At 40.2% G+C, this 4,088-nt stretch overlaps 1 pseudogene across 1 annotated transcript; it reads right to left on the minus strand.

Moving 5' to 3' along the window:
* Positions 1-545: 545 nt before the first annotated feature.
* Positions 546-2,050, minus strand: LOC147340679 (E3 ubiquitin-protein ligase MARCHF5 pseudogene; annotated as a pseudogene). Its single transcript, XR_015159498.1, has one exon. The product of XR_015159498.1 is annotated as an E3 ubiquitin-protein ligase MARCHF5 pseudogene (transcript).
* Positions 2,051-4,088: the final 2,038 nt, after the last annotated feature.

Raw genomic sequence — 4,088 nt, forward strand, 5'->3', positions numbered from 1 at the left:
AACTTAAAAACATTAGTATTTTTTTTTCCTCATAATAATCTCACAAAACAATGACCTTAATATTTGCTCAAGACTTCTTATTTTCATAATTATTCCTCACTGACTGGTATAAAAACAAAGAGCTCAAGGCCTCACCTTGGTTTACTCACTGCTGGTTTTCTGTCTGTTGAAATTAGACTGTAAACTACATAAAAGCAGGAACCAAGTCTGTTGTGTTCACCACTGTATCCCACACAGCACTTTGCATAATGCCTGGGCAAGCAGGAGGTGACCAACAAATACCTGAATAACTGAATCGATGAGAGAGGAGAGTAAAATAACTATTGATTTTCTGCAAATCGTTCTCTGTGCTCAAACTACTATAAACTGTCAGTTCTATTTTCTAGAAATATGAATTAAAAAACTTTCTCCAGTGATGGAAGGACCTGATGTCAGTGTCTCTGTGTCAGTTTGTCTGTCTGTCTCTCTCTCTCACACACACACACACACACGCACACAGTAATTAAGACTGCATGAGTCAAAATTACATCATGAACTATGAGATGTCAACATTATATAAATAAAATTTAATAGTGAAAAAGTGATCTGGAAGCCCTGTGAATTTTTACCCTACACATTTTGGAGGACATCACATGGGTTAAGAAAAACACAACAAAATTGCATTTGTTCAGATAATCATTTGAATGTTTACACACATTTTTGGTTTGTTAATTATTTATAACTAATTTACATTTCCTCATATTAACATATACTTCTGCTTAGCCTGTAATCAAATTATGCCAGTGAGAAAAATCCTCACAGTACCTTCATTGAGTTGCTAATTCTAAGAAAACACTGAACATGAACATGTACAAAAGAGGCATTTGAATAAAATAGCATGTGTATTTTTAAATATTTGCACAGTTTGATCTTTACATTTCTGTCTTGAGGAAAATATGAACAAAACTCAGGTTCACCATGCTAAGATAATGGTTCAGATGACCGCCATGAAAGAAGTACATACAAAACAAGGAAAACAAATCACATCCTTAGGTTCCGTGATTACTGAGAGGGTTTCCCCTGCCCTAAGTGCTTTATTATATTTCTTAAAAATATGAGAGCAGCAGCTTATTAAAAGTCTCAATTACTGTGCATCAATGATGGAATCAGAACGACACAACAGACTCCTAAGAATGGGAGGACTGCAGAACAACAAGAAGTCGCAGTTTTATGCTTCTTCTTGCTCTGGGTAATTTAGGATTTTGCGATGTGCCTGACGTAAATATTGCTGCTGTTTGAAGTAAACCTTGAATGCTCCTTTAATGGCAACAAAAGCAATTCCACCCAAGATTGTCCTTTGTAAATTAGAGTTAACACTACTGAACATTAGTTTACCAACTATTGTCACAATAGTAGGAAAAACAAGGGCTCCACACAAAATTCGGGTGGCAGAGACATGATCTGCTAAAGGATTAGCCTCAGCTGGAATTCGAGGAACAGGACAACCAATCCCTGGGAATATACTGTTCAAAATTTGTAGTTTATTTGAGTATTTGCGCCAGAGTCTAAGCACATAGTCCTCCCAGCGAATCATCTTGCCTAGTATCAGCATGACAGGAATAGTAGGAAGTCCAATTAAAAGGAATAAAGGATCAACTCTCTCCATAACATCCAGACCTTCTTTATGGCCTACAACCTGCATCACTGTCACCGGTCCGTAAGTCACAGCTGTCCAATAGATGGAGCCAACCATTATTCCTGCTGCAGCAAATGGACAGGCTTTTGAGATCAGTCTATCTGCAAGATCCAAGATGTAAACAACTGGACCCAACTTTGGAAAAACTATTAAGTATTCAGCATTGCACTGAGGACATGCCACTCTGGCTGTACTGTTTCCTCTTTGTTTTTCATCCACCCAGCGCTGTAGACAAGCCTGGTGAACCCATTTTGTAGATCCTCTGCATCTGCATGGTCTCACCCATTCAGCTGTTTTATCATCTTCATCAGTGGCAAAACACACCCAGCAACTTCTGTCCAGCATCTGCTGTAGGGCTTAGTCCGGCATCTTCGGCGGAGCTGGTGCACTCGCCTCTCCGGTGTGCCTGGTCAGGGCCGGGCCCTCGACAATAGCACTGAGAGGTGGCAGAGTAGGCCTCAGTCCGGTGGCAGCCGCAAACCCGCCACCCAGCCTCCCGGGGCAGCTCCGTGAGCCCGGCGGTGGCGGTGCGCAGCTGAGGGCATCCCCAGATAAATGTATTTATTTTAAAAATTCAGGGTGGGAAAGGAAGTGGGAGGAGGGGTTCAGAATGGGGGGAAACACATGTATACCCATGGCCAATTCATGTTGATGTATGGCAAAACCATCACAATATTGTAAAGTAATTAACCTCCAGTTAAAGAAATTAATTTAAAAATGCACTGCTGGGCATACACACCGAGGAAACCAGAATTGAAAGAGACACATGTACCCCAATGTTCATCGCAGCACTGTTTATAATAGCCAGGACATGGAAGCAACCTAGATGTCCATCAGCAGATGAGTAGATAAGAAAGCTGTGGTACATATACACAATGGAGTATTACTCAGCCATTAAAAAGAATACATTTGAATCAGTTCTAATGAGGTAGATGAAACTGGAGCCTATTATACAGAGTGAAGTAAGCCAGAAAGTAAATCACCAATACAGTTTACTAAAGAAAATATATGAAATTTAGAAACATGGTAATGACAACCCTGTACGCGAGACAGCAAAAGAGACATAGATGTATAGAACAGTCTTTTGGACTCTGTGGGAGAGGGAGGTGGGGATGATTTGGGAGAATGGCATTAAAACATGTATAATACCATATAAGAAATGAATCGCCAGTCCAGGTTCGATGTGGGATACAGGAAGCTTGGGGCTGGTGCACTGGGATGACCCAGAGGGATGGTATGGGGAGGGTCATGGAAGGGGGGCTCAGGATGGGAAACACATGTACACCTGTGGCAGATGCATGTTGATCTATGGCAAAACCAATACAATATTGTAAACTAAAAAAATAAAATAAAATAAAAAAAATAAAATAAAAATGTACTCTTTACCTTTTTGGTGCTAATCTTAATGAAATGATGGCAAACAGTAAATGGCAGCTGATTTTTATGTTTACTTGGTAAAATAAAAATCTGGCTGCCTATAATTAGACCCTACTTCCATCTAAATTTTTTCTCTGGAACTTTTACTGATCAAATGAAGGTTAAAATTTTGGAACCACTTGCGGCATACAGGCATTTTTGGGCATTAAACCAATAAGGAAGTTTGATGAGAGAGAATGAGAGTTTGTATGTGCCCTTTCCATTGTTACTGTAGTCGCACAGCACATAGTCACCTATATATCAGGTAGGTGGTTGGCTCTCTTAAGAGGTGTAACTGAGTTTAAAAATTGAAAAATGACGTTATTGCTACTGCAGTAATCCTTCTTTGGCTACAGGAGTACTGTGTTACCTTCTTGTGATATAAAAACCAATGCAAGAAAACCAAATAAATTTTACAGCTTCCCAAGATCAGTTAGTTGGGAAACTGTAGCCATGTATGGATGTGAAAGCTGGACCATACAGAAAGCTGAGCACCAAAGAATTGATGCTCTTGAATTGTGGTGTTGGAAAAGACTCTTGAGAGTCCCTTGGACTACAAGGAGATCCAACCAGTCCATCCTAAAGGAAATCAGTCCTGAACATCCATTGGAACGACTGATGCTGAAGCTGAAACTCCAATACTTTGGCCACCTGATGCGAAGAACTGACTCATTGGAAAAGACCCTGATGCTGGGAAAGTTTCAAGGCTGGAGGAGAAGGGGAAGACAGAGGATGAGATGGTTGGATGGCATCACCAACTTGATGGACGTGAGTTTGAGCAAGCTCTGGGAGTTGGTGATGGACAGGGAAGCCTGGCAGTGCTGCAGTCCATGGGGTCACAAAAAGTCGGACACAACTGAGTGATTGAACTGAACTGAAGGCAAGTTTGTTAGTTTTTTTTTTTTTCTCCTAAGAACTGCTGTCTTCTAGAAATATTATGTGTGCTTTTCAAGGTTTTGTATCTAATACTCTTTTGTAAGTCAAATGTTTATTTATC

This window comes from Bos grunniens, chromosome X, assembly GCF_055505025.1.
Source record: "Bos grunniens cultivar Pamir isolate PY7600 chromosome X, Bosgru_T2T1.0, whole genome shotgun sequence".
Lineage (NCBI taxonomy): Eukaryota > Metazoa > Chordata > Mammalia > Artiodactyla > Bovidae > Bos > Bos grunniens.